Raw genomic sequence first — 18498 nt, forward strand, 5'->3', positions numbered from 1 at the left:
TTATATTTGTCAGTAATTCCCTTTCCTCGTTAAGCCTCCCAAGAACCTCTTCATTGCGTACATGATCTGTCCAGGGTATTTTCAAGAGGCGTATAAGAGGACTGAGTCTACATAGCAATAAACAAAACGCGGACGTAAGTTGATGCTGAGTGATCGGTTACATAATAGGTTTCTCATTTTGTTAAACATTGATCTAGTCTGATCAATACGCGATGAAACTTCTAAGTCGGGGTCAAGGTCTGATGTTAGCCAGGATCCCAGGTATCCACGGTAACTTATTTATCGTGTCTACGCATTGTCCGTGTACTAGTATGTTGGGTTGTGGAATATTGCTCCTACTAACGACCGAAGACTGAAGACTTAACAACTATAAACTACACAAACTATACAGGAGTTGTTCATATTCAAACGTAAAAACCAATTTACCTGTGATTGGGCTACATGAATTCCTGAAGACATTGGTGCTTATTTACTTGGTTAAAATATTACTATTGTTCTCAATAGTAACAGCATAAAATTCTCGTTTCTTCCAATCTGATTCCCAGTAAACACCCCAAGTAGCATTTGGACGTTATCTAACGTCGGGTATACGTCGCGCTCAATAAACCCGACGTTGGGTACCCAACGTCGGTTCGACCACCTGACGACCCTTATTTGCACCTAAATGGGGAATACAGATTCGGGTCGCCTCGACGTCGGTATCTGACCTAATAGAGAATGTAATTCTAGCAATTACCAACGTCATATTACGTTGGATTTTAGTTACTTAAAATTCGTCGCTAAGCACTTACCTTACGTTTGGTTTCATATTCGCTACCAAGAATACATAAAAACCTAACCAAACTACCTAATTACAAGTGGATTCATAATCACTCCTCGAATATAACTATAAGTGCCTGTCTAATTTCATATTATAATAATTCTGAATCATTAATCCAGACATCAGTTTTGTCAACGGAAATCACTTTTTGATCTGATTAAAATACTCCGAAAAACAACGAGCGCCTTCAAAATTAGGTAGATTTATGAAATAAAAATATCTATAAAAAAGTAACTCGCAAAATATTTTTTTAATTTTCTAGCTGGTTTAATCATAAAACTGTACTGTGGTTCCCCCCAAACACAACCTTATCAATATTATTCTACTACAAATCGAAATGTGAATATAAATTTTAAAAACAAAAAACGATTTTAAAATGGCTGACAATCGGATACTTGTTGAATGGCGGATTTCTGTGTCCGACTTAATATGAAGTACCAATATACCAATTCCGACCGGGTCTCCAACATTAGTCGTCTCACATGACCGAAGTCATCAAACCGGACGACCGGCAATCGTATTATGACGTATATAATTCCAACGTACGCCACGTAACCTCACTTTGCGTATCAGTGATTTGTGGATTTGTGCAACTATATTTTAGTTTTTGTTTTCTCCTTAAAAAAAATGGGCAGCCACTTTTTTAAGCCTAACCTCACATGTGGGAGGAGGATGGGGTCTGCTGATTTCCTAAGCTAAAAAATGAAATTAAGATGCACCAGTGTAATGCAGCATCTCTTTCGGATAAAAAGCATTTGTGGGTGGCGGCAAGACATCACTACTACTATTATTATTTTGCAAAAGCCTCGACCTCTTTCTGTAAAATGTAAAATGTAGATGAATGTCTAAATGCCTTTTTAGTGTTTTTTAGGCATAATAAAAAAATTAAGTTTGTTTACAAAAACTTTTTATTAGGTTATGTTCATGATGTTCATTAGGTCGCAATAGCTACTTAAAGGGTTGTATTTACGGACGTAAATAGAGATACGTAAATTAGGTTATAAATATGAACATAAAATACAACAAAATATAATTGAACGTTAGTTTAGGGATTATCAGTGAGACGTATCCTATTCGGACAACGGGTAGACGTCGGGCTAGTTCAAGTATATGTATGTCGTGCAAGCCAACGTGGGAACGACGTTGGGAAATTAATAAAAATGGTACGTTGTTATTTTGTACGTCGACAGATCGTTGGATTTACCGACTCGGATCCAACGACGTCGCTTTTAATAAGAAAGCGACGTCACCGGTCGTATCACCAGCACCCGACCTAAATTTGCACAAAGTTCGACGTCGCTTCAGGTCAGATTTAGTTCGAAGTCAGATAGATGCTACTTGGGACCTCTAGCTTCTGGCTACTGAATCTGATGTAATTTAACCAATCATTATCTGCAATTTTCAAGAAAATTACGTAATAAAAGATTCTAATTATTTCTTACAGACGAAAGATTGTATCTGTGAAGCGTCATGTAAATGAAGGAAATGTATATTAGGAAAACGGAAGAAGATTATATGAAAGATGAGGGATGGGCATGATCTGCTGATGATGCTAACATGGTTAGCGAAACGCGCTTTCAGTACAAAAGTAAAGTGTTTTGGTGTATTGTGGTGGATTAATGTTTTATTTTCGAGTGCTCCTTCAAAGTGATGCGCCAATGAATCTTATTGTGCGCCAATGTGTCTTGCAATTCGATATAAACGTTTAAAATCAGTTGCTGGAAATACAAAGAAATACATTTAGAGATTGAGTAAAATTCTCTTGACAATATTGCAAACGCTGTTCACATTGGTTATAACCACCATTGCTCTTTTACTATACCTTCATTTACTATTTTATTGTTTTTTTTTTCGATAATCGAACGACATAAACCGTTATCGTATATAGACTCTCATCAAAAATTCATTAGCGCACCGTCGAATCCAGATGTCACATAAAATAAAAAGCCGCAATTATTTAATTTTCGGTCGTTTCCGAGCCATCAGCTCGGTACCAGCATATTGGTAAGTAATAGGGACGCGTGGCTAGGGTCGGGTAAATATCACCCATTTATATATTTGTTACATTAACTACATACAATAAATAAGGTATGCAAATCATTTGCAAGTAATTGCAACACATTTTCCGATGCACATCATCAATCATATCGACATTGACACTAAAGTCTGACTAAATGAAATTTTGGCAAAAATGTCAGTCATTATTTTGTATAATATCGTGTTGTTGTTGAATCTTTGGAAAGAGTCTTTTTTTAATAAATTGTACTCTTAAGCACTAACAGTTCTTTTATGAACTAAATTTTCGAGTTTTTATATTGCATTTCTTGAAATTGTGTGTTAAAAATAAGCCGAAACATGTTAAAGAGTCGAAGCAAAGAGCTTGTAGCTTCCCTGATGAACTATTTCGAACGAGAACGTGGGAATAAAGGTTCTTTTGTACACTTGACTGCAGTCAGAGAAGTAAGTTTCATTGATAAGCACATTATACCACCTTCAAAGTTATTTCTACGTTAATTTTTACTATATTCTGTGATTATTGGTTTCTGTATTAATGACACCCTCTTACTTGTTATTACCACTTATGGCGTTGTAAGATGTACATCAATAAATAAATAAATAACCCATAATAACCATAATAACGCTTAGAATATTCTTCATAATGGACTACTTTATGCGAATAGGCAATAAGTAAAATAAGCTATAAAACAAATTATTACCACCAATTACTAAATTATTAGTTATTAAATTAAAAATAAAACGCAAAAATCTTTAAAAAATGATATAATAAATATATTGTTTGTCAATTCATCTCATAAATCCATCACAATCTGGCAGCGCTGTCGCCATCGCTTGTTACTCAAAGTTGATCACGTGTATGAGAAATTGTTTTGCGATTACCGTATCTTCTTCTTCTGGTGTAATGATTCTATAGAAAGTTGACAACTGCCATGTCCACGATAACTCTGTATCGCTCTGTGATGAGCGAGACTATATCAGGGATCAGCGAGATTGGTCTTGATCTTACACAAAATACAAGACCAAGATTAGAGTTTGTTCTGCAAGAGTTTTACTGATAACTTTTAGTAAATGTTACTCTCACTGGTAACTGCTAACAATTACTAGTAAAAATCGGCAAATTTCCTTAAAATACGACATTTACTGGTACAATACGTAATTAATGGCATTTCCTAGTGATTGTTAACATTTAATGAATTTCGGATTTTCTCTTTAACATATACCGGGTGCGTCTCAAAACGGTCACTTCCTGAAATGACTTTGGTAGAATGTTTCGAAATGTTTCACCGGAAATGACTACAACTTTTGATTTTTAAATCTCACCCTCGCCTCGGTATTTTTTACTTTATTCCATAGAAAATAACACTCTGAACTGAATTACATATCATATGCCAACTTTTGACATTTTCGCATATGGTTTATTTGAAATTTTAACTTACGGTTAGTAACGAAAATTTGACTAGAAAAACCATGTGTTTTTAAAATGCGATTTTTTATTAAGCGAGAATGTCAAAAGTTGACATATGATATGTCATTCTATTCAGAATCTCATTTTCTATCGAATAAAGTAAAAAAATACCGAGACTGCCATTTAAAAATCAAAAGTTGTAGTAATTTCCGGTAAAACAGGAAGTGACTAAAAACAATTGAATAAGTCAGTCAATCCCAATTTATGTCATATACTAACATACCAAATCTCGTATTTTTTTATCTGAAAAAATAAAAAAGTTATAGTGGTGAGCCACTTTTGAGACGCACCCGGTATAAATAATTAAGTAAACACAGAGAGAACTTACTTACACTGGACGGTAAATACCTTAATTGTAATTAAATAAAAACGTTTAAAGTTAACAAAATTAATTTGAATTAATAAGATAGATTATAACCTACCCTTCTTTAATCAAAGAGGGGTCCTATATATCTGTCTGTCAATTAAAGACAGTAAAGAAAAATTACATTATGTAGTAAATCACGTAATTTTTCACGTCCAAAAATTGTTCCGCTGTAGTAAATTACGTCATAAAATCCTCCAATTTATTGCAACCCAACCCTGGATACATTTTCGTAAATAGTAGGCACGCGCCGTTCTTTTATACGTCACCGAAGCTCATAAATCACCAAATTGCGGGGGTGGCATGAGTTAATGGGCGAACGGTCAGTTGAGCAACTGTCGCATATGATGCATTATTACGGGGGATGGCGGCTATAATGCGACCCCCTTAACACAGAGAAAGAAAGCCGGCAAGTAGGGAAAAGTATAAAGGATTTTCTGTGGGCAATGGGTCAATGTTACGCGAGCGTTCGATTGTTGGAAAGTTGGAGAGATTGAAGGGGGATCAATAAAGTCAATTGTGAGGTCCAAGTTTCGTTGGGTAATAAATATACAAAAGCAGTTAATTTTCAGAAAAATAAGTAATCAAAGAGTCGCCCAAGGTTGGGCGTCGCGTCGGCGTGTCGACTTATGTTGACGTTGTTGACATCGACACGAAAATGTCGCAAGCGCTGGTTTTAGGTTAGGTTTATGATTAGCTATGGAGCAATACTGTAATAGTGTATGAAGTGTAGAGGTAAGGAGAATCGTCTCATATTGGACTTTGTTTTGAGAAAGTGGTAACCTAAAAGAGGAAAATAAGGGTTTACCGAGAGGTGTCTCACTATTGGAATTACATGTACATTTTCATTGGCAGTCTTATAGCAGTCGCCTATAATAATTACATGCAGTCATAGGCAGTCTTCTCATAGTCACTGGCAGTCACTTAGAAGTGGAATGATATTTTAGCAGTACGTGTACATTTTTCACCCAAGTGAGACACCCCTCGGGGTTTACTAAATGATCAGAGTGGTGCTAATAAGCAATAAGGGATAGAACTTATACTATAGCAGCACCATCCCTGTTTCTATAATACTTTTTTAAGTAAAAAACGTCGTAAATGTATATTTTTTACTCAGTAGTTTTATACAGGTATGGACAACTAGTTATTACTCTTCAAACCAGTTAAAAAATATGTAGGTGGCGCCCTCTACACGCAGGAGTCATATTGGCATAAACATCAAATTTCTCATGTCAAAAAACTCACAGACACCAATTTTAATCCAAATATTGACGTTACTTCATTAATTATTTGGAAAAAAAAAACGAAATAAAAATGAAACTTCTACACCCTGTATCTCCGAAACTAAGCATTTTAGGACATACATTTATACGAACTTTTTTACTTATTTTTATCTGAAAAAATAGGCTGCCGAAGTTTCCGGAATACAGTTCGGATCACCCTGTATATATTTTACCCTCCAAAGTGAGAATACTGAAAGGAATCTTGGTTCTGATATTTCTGATTTTGATTCAGTATTCAATAAATTCAGTGACGCAGAATATTATATGGACATATAACAGAATCTATACTCTTTGAAAATTTGTTACATCATTAAAAATAATCTAAAATTTCAATATTCCACGGGTCTAAATAATAGGGTCTAAATTATAATCAAAAGCATTTTCTACGAAAACTTGAAGCGATAAATATAAAATGGTAAAATACAATTTGATAGACAATTAAATTGTGCATCTGATACACGTAAAATATACAGGCTGTTCCCTTTAAATTAAACAAGGTATTGTCGTTTAAAGCTAGTAATTATTTAAAATAAATTTTTAGACACTCTTTATATAGGTAGTATTATTTTTATTATTACAACACAAAATTTAATAAAGAGAAAAACGTCAGTAAAATATTTTGTTTTAAAAACTTAAATACGCCTACAGAAATGAAGCATTAAAATTGTGACTGCATTTTCACAAAATCGTAAATATTTCAAAAACGGTAAGATTAAAGTGCGGTAAACCTTAATTAAATTTACCTTCATTTGAATCGTAGAAATTAAAAATGTAATTATAATATACAGAGGGTGTTCAATTTAAAAAATAAAACTTTAGTATTTTTGGTATATTTGGGACACTCCGTACCTTTTGAAAATAATTTTAAATTGCAGCTTTCGTAGTCCTCCAACGATTCCATCACTCACAATTTCTAAAAATCTAATCGTATGGCTACAATACTCCGTGTCGAATGAGGTTAACCCTGTATATCTAGTTGTTTTATTTTTTGCAAGTATGTTTTGATTTATAATGTATTATTTATTGGCTGCTTGGTATTCAGTAATGTGCAGAAATAATTATTATATTGGAAACTACAGTTTAACATCAATTTCCTTTAAAATACTTTCTAAACCATGCTTTTTCTTGTTAGATAAAAATGTAAGGTTTGTTTCAATTAACGAAACATCTGTTCGATAAAGACCGATTAAAGATCCATCACGGTTGACAGAGAAAAAAACAAGTAGTTATATATAGAGCTTTCTGGATAGTAATTGTAACTCAATAGAGTTCCAAGCCTAAAATAAAAATTCCTTTTCAAAAATAGCTTGTTGTGTTATTGAGGTGCCGCTAAGCGATTTAGACATTCAAACTGAAGTTTTTAAGCACTGTCTTTGTTTTTATGGACGATAATTTTTAATCCTACTTGTATAATAGAAATTAGTTCTTTTTGAGTATAAAATAATAATTCAAAAATAAAATATTTTAGGTGTCTTGACGATACCTTCAATAATGTGGTACACAGATAGCTGTCATTGTTATTCTCACTACCTAAACCACAGTCTTTACCACACTCTCCTTAACCTAAACAAAAATATTGTCATTCAATTTTTAGTTGATCATACTGTAAAAACATAAATGCAGTTACTTTAAGCTTCCGTTATAGATTACACAATAATTGTTTTTCAACCTAAATAGTATAGGTACACTGGTAAAGTAATGGCTTTTTCATATATCATTATATTTTTAGTTGCTATTATCCAACTAATATATTATTTTAAGCAAAATCCTGATTGATCCAGCTATAGTTAAATATATTTATGTTAGTTTCGATGGAAAAACGTATTTATGACGCCCATTAAAATTTTAGTTAAAGCACGTACTTTACAATAGGATGTAATTAGAGCCGTATGTAAAATTTGTTTAAAATATTTTTTTTTTCATGTATTATGTAACTTCCTGGAAGAAACTCAATCATATTTAAATCTAGAATGTCACTCTATCTAAAGAAGAAAACATTCGACCAATGTGTACCTACTACCAGTCATGACCTATGCATGCGAAAGCTGCAGATCCACCGAGGGATGTCTCACTCGGGCAAAAAATGTACACGTACTGCCAAAATATCATTCTACTGTCAATGACTATGAAGAAAACTGCCTATGACTGCCATGTAATTATTATAGGCGACTGCCATAAGACTGCCAAGAAAATGTACATGTAATTCCAATAGTGAGATACCCCTGGAGATCCACTTAAAACGGACAGCATAAGGAAACTGTAGATCGCACAACGCCCAATGGTAAGAAATATGCTGGGAATAACCAAGAAAGACCGTAAAAGAATAGAGTGGATACGACAAAAGACCCAGGTAATAGATGTCATCCACAGAGTCAAATCTCTCAAATAGCAATGGGCAGGACACCTGGCAAGAAGAACGGACAACGAATGGACCACTAGAATTACAGCATGGTACCCACGAGAAATTAAGACATCTGAAAGAAGACCGAATCTGAGATGGGACCATGATATTAGGAGATTAGCAGGGATAACTTGGGTTCGCATAGAAGATATCCACAGTACCTCAAAACCAAAGCATATAATCAATGTGTACTCCCTGTACTTACTTACGGATCCCAGACCTGGACACTGACAAAATCAAATATGGATAAGGTAGCAAAATCTCTCAATATGGAAAGACAAATGCTACATGTAAGGCTAGCAGATAGAAAAAGGAATGAGTGGATCAGAGGAAAAACAAAAGTAAGGGATGTTAGAAGTGAAGTAGCAAAATTGAAGTGGAAGTTTGCCGGTCACAATGTCAGACAGAAGGATGATCGATGGAACAAACGTATCGTAAACTGGAGGCCCTGGGAGAATAGAAGAAGTAGAGGAAGACCTCAGATGAGATGGGCGGACGATCTGAGGAAACATGCAGGCACAAGATGGATAAGCACGGCGACAGAGACGGAAGAGTGGAAGAGATTGGGGGAGGGCCTATGTCCAACGATGAACCGAAGAGGCTGAATAGATAGATAGATAGACCCAACTATAAAGAGAGTATCTAAATATGTGAGGGAACAAAATTTTAATGTTTACCCACTTGCAGACGAGTCTTAAAGTGGTTAAAGTAGAAATATCTTATGTTAGTCAAATATTTAGTTAAGTAAGTTTAGTAAGATTATTTATGATACCGTTATATTAATATCTCAGTTCCATCATTTTATTAAAATAATTTGCATTTTCAGACTATTAATTATCTACTATTTTTATTTTTGGAGTTCTGTTGTTTCAACTCAATCTAACAAATTAACAAACTTTTACACGAATAACATATTAATTCGTCCCCGCCTCTGCATTATTAATACCATCTAAACTAAACAAAATCCGTTACCCTCGTCATTTCTCGGCAGATTATAGAGGGGTGAAAAACCCGGGCACGAAAGACAAATGAGGGGTTGATGTCTCATCCCGAGCCGAGCACGAGACTGCGACTTCCGTTTTCACAAAGCTGGAAACGTCACGTGTGTGCGCGTATGCCTGATGTGACTTCTGGATTTTCCCTAAATTTAAATATATACCCGTCCAACTTCCGCAGTGGTAAAAGATGACACGCGCTTATTATTGTTTTAAAGGGGAGATTTTTTTCTGTATATACTGTTTTTTTTTCCTGGCCGGAGTTGCAGGAACATTTGGTCGTTTGTGGAATATAAAAAAACCGTAAAAACGTAGTGTTTTTTTAAATGAGGTTTTCCTAGTTTTTATGAAAGAAAATATATGAGCACGTGAGGATGTTTTATTTTAAATATTTTTGCTTTTTTCATATTGTTTTATCGGTTTTCTAACTAAATACGATAGTAAAATTTATACCTACAAAAGAGTAAATGCATGCTGAATTTGTTAGTTTATGCTGAACCAACAGAACTTGAAAAGTCAACCGACAGCCAACCAACACTGAAGATCTTTAAATGTTCGAATCACAGAACAATTAAGAGTCTATTACGCTGTATTTTCGGGTCGCTCTCAGGGGTCGTGTAAAGTCGGTGTGTGGACGAAGGAAATATATATTATATTTCAGAAATGTGCCTAAAGCTTAGACCGATCCTGTCGTGTTAAGCCACACCCAAAATTCCAAACACACGTGCTTTGATTAAGGCTTGATTAAGGTTTGCAGAGCTTCAGCATTTGCCATAATATAACGAACAATTTGTTACAAACCATAAAAATTATATATCACTGTAATCACAAAACTTCAATCTATTTCCGTATTGTAACGGAATTTTAAATTATGTCTTTATTTTAGAGAAAATTTAGTCCAACCATCAAGAATATGTTGTTGATGTTTGACCATCACAATCTTAAAAATAAAAAAGTTGTCTAAAAATGTACTATAATACGGATATAGTATAATTCTTTATCTTTAATTTCCTTCTTCATTTGTGTAAAAATACCTAATAATACCTAATACCCAAAGCCAGTTTAATATAAAACGTTAAATGCCGAACGCTTATTTTGCTGCTTTTTCGGACTAGTGTCTGTGTGGACTCTTAAAGGTCGCTTTAAAAAGATTTGTATTTGTTAGCATTTATAAACAGCACACAGGATACGAAGTAAATTTTAACAGTGCAAAAATTCTATTGAATGAACCAATTAGCACCTAAACGAAAAATAAAATAGGCTTTTTTAATCCAATCAGATTATAAATAAATGTATTGCTCAGGCATCTGCATGTAGAGGTTAGTGTATAGCTACCGCTTCATTGATTGTAATAAACGTAACATAACATAAAAATTAAAAACAAACAATAGATAATCATAAACAGAAAGTGATGTCAGAAATTTTATGTTGGTTTAAAACATTTAGATCTTTAAATGGTCAAATTAAAAAAAAACATTTAAAGTGGGTTTTCAAAAAGATAATTTTTCCAAATCTAAGATTTGTTAGCATTCATGGGACACAGGACACAGAGTAGATTTTAAAAATGCAAGAATCCTAATGAAGGAACCGAGAAATCTCTAAACAAAAAATAAGAGGCTTTTTAATCCAATCAAATATAAATAAAGGAATCTATTGCTCAGGCATCCGTAGATGTTAGTAATGTACCGTTATGATTTTTTTGATCTTTTTTAGAACAACATAAAACATAACGAAAGAAAAAAATCGTATACAGAAATTTTAAGCTCTTTAGGTAATTTTGTTCAGGTATTAGTAATAATTGTTAATTTAAAGTTTGATTCTGTTTAATATGATTTCAATAAAACGTAAATGATTATTAATAGAGGTCTTTGCTAAGAAAACAAAATATCCTCATCTTCAAAGTTGTTTTTAAACATTTTCGATACCTTTTTATTTTGTTTTTTGCTTAACACGGCGGGAGGAGGTATATCTAGTGATGAGCAAATTCAAAATCAAGACCAAGACTCCCTCTTGCAGTTAATAGGTAGTCTTGGTCTTGGTCTTCTGGAAGATTTTTGCTCTTACAAATCCTGCAGTTTTCAAGGCCAAGACCTGTCCCGCTCATCACTAGAATTACTAAAATAACTCTCCCTCTCGAAATACATATGAATCCTTCACAAAAGTACCTAATATAATAGGCATTACTTACAATATCTTTGTTTTTCATAAAAAATATTTCGTAGTAATTAAACATAACCAAAAACATCAAACCAAATCTTTAATGTCTTTTACAATTTTAGTTTTACACCTTAATTGATGCTCTTATAAACCAGGTTTACCTCAGATAGTGTAATTAACTGAAGAATTAGCGGCCGTCAGCCTAATAGTTTAGGGGCTCTGCCTTATAACAACATAAATATTTAGATTTGGGAAATTCTATTTTTATTAGTGGTACCTATATGCCGCCGCGTCAGAGAATTTATATTTCGGTACAACGTTCTCAGACTTTCACGTTCTTTTATATCAAACGTTCGTTTTATTTCTCTCCGTCAACGATGTATTAATAAAAACATTCTCACTGAAAACTTTGTATTTTATCGTGTCGTTAGTCTGGGGGAATGTCATTAATTGAATTACATTTTAAAAGAAAAATTGGATGACATTTTTTTTTATATTATATTCATATACAGTTCATACCAAATAAACTTTTAGTCACGTGATTAAGCTTGACTTTTACATATTTTCTTTTAATCAAAATATTTTAGGAAACAAAACTAAATTAATTATAAGTATATAAACATTTATTATTCGCATCAATTAAACTCACCTTCTTAACAGCACTTAAGGCACATAAAGGGCCATTACTACCCTACCTATTCCCGTTCAAAATATTCTAATAAAGTTGCGATGAGTTTTTTACGGCTATTAAGCTATCTTGTACACTTCGCACTAAAAGAGGTTCTAAAAAGAACAATGCTCGACTGCAAGGTCTGCTAGTAAACATTTTTAGGCTTAAAGTATTAAAACACTATTTATTTAAACCAAAAACTCGTAATACAAAACTAATGTGTCAAAACGAATGACAATGTCAGGAAATAAATAAATGCGGCAACTTGGTTTTTTTTGCAGCAGAGGTACCACCTGAATACCCAGCGCGAAATTTAAATTCCAGTTCCATTCCAACACAATGCCGAAATGTACGCCCTCGATTACGTAACTAAAAGTATGATTAAACGAATGTTTCTATTTTTATGAAGATCCTGAAACTATGCCCATGACATTGTCAAACTTTGAAAAAGGATAATATTAAATCTATTATCAAATCAAACTATGAAAAAAACAATGATTTCTTTACATATTTGTACATTCTACGGTTTTAGTACTATTTTATCAATATTGGTATTGTTAATGGATTTGGAGATGGATTAAATCTTCATTCAGAACCTCGCAATCAGTAGAATAAATTAATGGTTTCCATTAGAGTAGAAGTTTGTTCCTTTAATTTCAATGTAAGTATTCAGAACGTCAAAATTAGCGTTAGACATTTTTAATTAGTAGAAAAAGTTATCAAACTTTTAACTTTTCCACTAATTATATTTCAAAATTTGCGAGAAATGTCATTGTGTCCTTTGATTATCCTCTGTCAAGAGAAATTGTGGTTATAAATCAAAAGTTGATTGTTTTATCAGCTAAATATTAGGCTTTCTCTGTGGATACAACTGTCTAACGCAAGCTGTTGCTAGGATATTCAATTATGTTTTTTAAACATTGTGAATGAATAGGAACACCATTATAACTATGAACCCTTCCTGGGCACAAACGGTACATTGTGAGACAGGAAATTGTAGAGAGAAACGAGCCCTATAACATAGGATACAACATTTTCATGAATAGTGCTTTCCATATAATCAATAAAATGAAAAATATACGAAATAATATACATGTACTGATTTCTTTCGAAAATCGACATCTATGAAACTGTGAACCCTTCCTGGACACAAACGGTACATTGTGAGATAGTAAATTGTAGAGAGAAACAAGCCCTATAACATAGGATACAACATTTTAATCAAGAGTGCTTTCCTTATAATTAATATCATTTATATGTCCCTAAAATTTAAGCTTGTACCTATGTAGTTTGTATAACTCAAACAGGCATACCATGTCCCTTCGAACCGTTCAACTAAAAATTCGGCTGTTAAAATGCCATCTCATTTTCCACATGACCAATTCCCTATAGACACACGTTTTTAAGCCTTATTGGCTATACGACGAAATATTTGTCCCCCGATGACGGCTTGGGTAGGTACAAAAGCACCCACAGCAATAATCAAATTTAAATTTCAAATTGTAGAACGTACGCTACATCCCTTTTTAATATTTCAAATGTGTAATTTGGAACGGACGTTTGAAAAGGGAAGATGGACGAGCCTGATGGGTTTTGTTTCTTTTTTTTGTCTCTCTCTGTGTGTATTTTAACCGCACACGCACACAAATACGTACCGACAAACGGCAGAAACTGTATATCTGGGAAACAGGCCCTTTTTCGGTCGTGACATCCGGTTTTATATTATGTTTTATTTACCTATGTGTGTATACATCTAAAAAACCGCTACGAAATTAGTAATGAACGCAGATGTATAATGTCCAAGTTTAAGTCACACCTGGGGAAAGAAAAACGCTTGATTTTATACGAAAATATGTATTCTATAGAAACTCTCACCAATATATACAAAGAAGCCAAAACAAGAGTAATGACATATAAAAAAGCAGAGTTCCCAAGAGAGATATCGATACGAGAGACGCGATATCCCATTTTTCTTTATATATCATGACGGGAGACGCGATATCCCCAAAGGTGTTTACAGCAACACTAGAAGAAATCTTCCTCAACTGGACTGGACCAACAAAGGATTAAAAATAGATGAAGAATGTATTAACCATCTAAGATTCGTTGATGACATGGTCCTAATTACAAATAGTCCTGAAGAACTACATACATACATACATACATACTGCCATTACTCGCTGACGAGTATTCGACACGCATCAAAAGGCGTTTTCTTTCATGAGCTTTTCTGTGACTAAAAAAGGATACGTGATGTTATTTGCCTACCGCACTCCGTACATTCAAAAATCTCATTGCTTTGTTGCCTCTTTACTTTTTGGTTGTCGCTGTTAAAAGTGAATTTAGCAAAAACTAAAGTAATATACGCAACGAACCAGAAGACAGAAAAGACATCCTAATAAATAACACAACACTGGAAATAGAAAAATATATACCGACCTGGTCATTTTAGAGAGAGAGAGAGAGAGAGAGAGAGAGAGAGAGAGAGAAGTGTTGTCTTATTATAACGTGTAAGACAAAGAATAATATAAATGACCGGTTGACAGACAGAAAGACAAAATAAAAAGCGGCATATACGTTTGCAGGAAAATGTGTGTAGAAGAAAATAAATTATTTTAAAAACTTTCATGTATACTACTGAAATGAAGATAATATATCTAAGCTAAATACAGGGTGAGTCTTAAATAAGTGCAAATAGTTTCAGGGCTGGTAGATCTCGATAAATGGAACATATTTGCTCTTTGCCGTTTTTCAAGTAAGTCCAAAATAATCGAGTTTTAGAAAGAATAAGTGGGAGGGGGGTTAATCTCTGCGACCTTAGAGATCTATTGTGTCCCCCTTTCTTGAGTTATAACTCATCATACAGTCCCAGGACTTCCTACGGAGACCCGTGTCCCTCACAGTCGAGGAGCTACGACCCAGGCCGGGTAGACGAAACGGTAGCTTGTGTCGCCTGTTGGGTTTAGAGGTAGGAGGTAGGCTCCCGACCCTTGGAGGAGGTGGTAGCTTGTATACCACTTGCGGGGGATGGTCTCACGCCAGTGTCAGCCACCTCTCCTGTACTTCTCTTTGGGTTTGGCCCCTTGGAACTTTCATTGTTACTGTTCCCAGTGTCGCTAGGGGGTTTTCCCACAGCTTTACCGGTGATGTTTTTATTACTATTATTACCAGATCTCATAGTGTTCCTATGAGTCGCTAGAGACAGTCGGTCCACTTCTACAGAGCCCCGCATGTAGAAGTAAGGGGTAAATACAATGGGGTGCCCCCGGTGCCCCAAGGTTGAGGCTGTCCGTAGCCCCGCCCTGTATCGTTATATGTCTTGGTGCAATTCCCTGGCCACGACACTACAGTCAGGGACAAGACGATGAGTGAGATGCTTCTTAGACCATGCCAAGTGCTAGAGGGGATTCCCCCCAGCACCTGACAAGGAGCTTCCCCACCATCGACAAGGTCTTGCATCTCCTAGGGGAAGAAATAATCGAGTTATTTTACGTTGAAATTTAAAAAAAATATATTTTTTGCTAAAATTTTGAGAACCACTGGATCTTTTCTGGATTTTCTTTCTTGTAAATTTAATCTACTACCTATGTTGCCATATTATCAACAAATTATATTTTTTAGTAAAAACTAAAAAAATTTCCAAATTTTCCAATTTTTTTTGCGAAAAAAAACTCATAGTCGTGTTTATAGGGTCGAAATATACTACCCCTAAAAATATTTGCTCTTCTTTAAGACTCGCCGTGTGTAATCCAATACAGCTGTAGTAAAATGAGTAACTAATTGTGAAAAATAAAAAATAAAGTTTCAACCCTAGATGCAACATTTTTCGGAAACGCCTACTTGTGCGGAAATTTTTTGGCAAAATCCGGCAATACCGCGTAGAAAATATGTGTCACCCAACTTTTTTCTCATTTTAATACATTTGAATTGTCATTAAGCTGCCTCCATCAATATCTCACACGTTAAAATCCAGACCACTCTTCTAAAATGACCAGGTCGGTATATTTGGGATAACTAATACACAGCTCGGGATCTATACTACCAGAAATCAACAGAAGAATTAAGTTAGCATAGGTCCTTACGGAAGAAACTCAGTCATATTCAAATCTAGAATGCCACTTTATCTAAAGTAGAAAACATTCGACCAGTGTGTACTACCAGTCATAACCTATGCATGCGAAACCTCGACACTTAAAAGGGACATTATAATGAAACTGCATGCCGCACAACGCTCATTGGAACGAAATATGCTGGGAATAACCAAAAGAGACCGTAAAATAATAGATTGGATATGACAAAAGATCCAGGTAACAGATGCCATCCACAGAATCAAATCACTCAAGTGGCAATGGGCCAGACACCTGGCAAGAAGGATGGACGACAGATGGACCACAAAAATTGCAGCATGGTACCCACAAAGAATAAAGGGACCTAGAAGAAGACCAAACCTGAGATGGGACATGATATTGATGAAATTAGCAGAGATAACTTGGGCCCGCATAGCCAACAATAGACAACAATGATGAGATCAACTACTAAGAGAGTATCTAAATATATGAGGGATACCATAATTGGAAATGGTTGAATATCATCAGAGAGAGAATCGCCCATGAGAGAATCATTATTACAAATTAAGGCACTACTATAACTATATTTTTTTGACACAGTAGTTACTAGGCACTAATGTAGACTGAATTGGGGAAGAATAATAACTTTTGTGTCATATGTTTATAAAAATCTAAGTACACTGTTGTTTGCAAATTTTAATGAACGAAAAAATTCTTAATTAAAAAAATTAAATTAATTTTAATTGTGTATTTATCTGTTACTTTAAATATTAAGTATAAAGAAAGCACTGTTTTACTTTTATTCAAATAAGTATTTATTTTTAATCGCCTGTATAATAGAATTTAAACAAAATTCGCTGCTATAAACATTTCATACTCAATTGATACCTATTTGGCAACTAATTCGAAATCTCTACAGTATTATTTTTTGACACAAACTAAAACATTTATTTCGTTAATTGTTAACGTTTTTGAATGAACGTAGTAGTAACGATCTCTATATATATTTTAAATTGGAGCGGAGAGTCTATTTAAATTTAAAACCAGATTATACGCGAAATTAAAACACGCGATACAATGACACTTTTTCGGTTAGATCGCGAGCGCTCGCAGATATAATTGAACTTGAAATTTTTGATATACGTCACGGAATGAATCTATTTATATTTTAGTTTGGGTTTATTTTTATATTATAAAGTAATTTCTTAAATATTATAAAAAGTTACTTATATTTCAAAGTTTATATTTATCGATATACCTACATTGACGGCTTAAAATTTTCATGTAGAGGATTTTGGAATACCTAGTAGTTTGCCATAGGAAAGTTTCAAAGTATTTAAAATTATTTAAATGGATTTTTTCACTCGTGAAAAAAAGTGCAAAAATTTCTGTCGACGTAACATGCAGGTAATTTAGTATACCACCAAAATAGCAGCAGATATGTTGTTTATATTAAAAAGGTAAATAAAACATTGTTATAAAAGTACCCAAATATTTATTAAAAGAGAAAATTAGGTAGAATATTTACAGTAGTCGCACACGTATACGTTCTGGCGTCATATCCGACACAGAGCGCACTCACGCTTCGCATATGATTCTCATTTCCTCGACACATTATTAGGTAATATTAAAAACGATTTAGTTGTAGCTATTCTATATAGAAATGTTGATATAATAAGTTTACTTTTCCTTTAGAACGCGCGTTCTGTATAAACTCGACAAGTGAAATAAGTTCTAGGTGAAAACACACACGATTTCCTTATTCCCACACCGCGACCCATTTCCCACCGAGCCAAATAAATAATAAGCCTCCCGCGATCGATAAAATCAGTGCCGGCGGGCGCGCCGACCCGTAAAACAACCAGAAATCCGACGCGCCGCGACCCTCCCCTTCCCCCCTCTTATATGCTTTATAGATATGAAATATCGTAGGGGCGTAGCGCCGGTAGGCGGTCGTTATGAACCGGGCGCAACAAGTGAATCTTATTTATGATCGGCCTGGACCCGCCCCCCTGTCATAACCGGCCCGGCGACTGGTCCCTCGCACCCGCTCGTTTGTCATAACCCGCACGCCTGCGCCACTGGCCCCCTACGCTTCTCCCACTCTTTTCATATCTCATTTAATAATATCTCGGCGGCGCTCGCCTATGCAAGTCGGCGCTCCCACCACCGCCACTCTCTGAGCGACGCGCGATGTGTTCGGAGCTGCGACGACTCGCGCGCCACCAACTTTTCCGTACTACTAGCCCTCCTAACC

The sequence above is a fragment of the Sitophilus oryzae genome, unplaced genomic scaffold, assembly GCF_002938485.1.
Source record: "Sitophilus oryzae breed Bouriz unplaced genomic scaffold, Soryzae_2.0 scaffold_1169_pilon_pilon, whole genome shotgun sequence".
In the NCBI taxonomy this organism is placed as follows: Eukaryota; Metazoa; Arthropoda; class Insecta; order Coleoptera; family Curculionidae; genus Sitophilus; species Sitophilus oryzae.